This window comes from Arachis hypogaea, chromosome 14, assembly GCF_003086295.3.
Source record: "Arachis hypogaea cultivar Tifrunner chromosome 14, arahy.Tifrunner.gnm2.J5K5, whole genome shotgun sequence".
NCBI lineage: Eukaryota > Viridiplantae > Streptophyta > Magnoliopsida > Fabales > Fabaceae > Arachis > Arachis hypogaea.
Genome location: NC_092049.1, coordinates 52,593,209 through 52,593,909, shown reverse-complemented (window position 1 = coordinate 52,593,909; position 701 = coordinate 52,593,209). Strand labels below are relative to the sequence as shown.

Here is a 701-nt window from a genome sequence, read left to right as displayed (position 1 = left end):
CCAATAATGCAAGGAAGGTGCTTGGTGACTTTACTGCACCTACTCCCAACTTCTATGGGATAAGCATCTCTATCCCTGCCATTGGAGCAAACAACTTTGAGCTTAAGCCTCAATTAGTTTCTCTGATGCAACAGAATTGCACGTTTCACGGACTTCTATTGGAAAATCCTCATTAGTTTTTGGCTGAATTTTTGCAAATCCGTGACACTGTCAAGACCAATGTGATTGATCCCGAGGTCTACAGGCTTATGCTTTTTCCCTTTGCTGTAAGAGACAGAGCTAGAATATGGTTGGATTCACAACCTAAGGAAAGCCTGAACTCTTGGGAAAAGCTGGTCAGTGCTTTTCTGGCCAAATTCTTTCCACCTCAAAAATTGAGTAAGCTTAGAGTGGAAGTCCAGACCTTTAGACAGAAGGAAGGTGAATCCGTCTATGAATCTTGGGAAAGATACAAGTAATTGATCAAAAGGTGTCCTTCTAACATGCTTTCAGAATGGAGCATCATAGGTATCTTCTATGATGGCCTGTCTGAACTATCCAAGATGTCATTGGACAGCTCTGCTGGAGGATCTCTTCATCTGAAGAAGATGCCTGCAGAAGCTAAGGAGCTCATTGAAATGGTTGCAAATAACCAATTCATGTACACTTCTGAAAGAACTCCTGTGAATAATGGGACAAATCAGAAGAAAGGAGTTATTGAG

At 41.7% G+C, this 701-nt stretch overlaps 1 non-coding gene across 1 annotated transcript; it reads right to left on the bottom strand.

Moving 5' to 3' along the window:
* Nucleotides 1–380: 380 nt before the first annotated feature.
* On the bottom strand, nt 381–488 carry LOC112745979 (small nucleolar RNA R71). The gene has a single exon (XR_003173882.1). It is a non-coding gene; the product is annotated as a small nucleolar RNA R71 (small nucleolar RNA).
* Between the last annotated feature and the right edge of the window lie 213 nt (nt 489–701).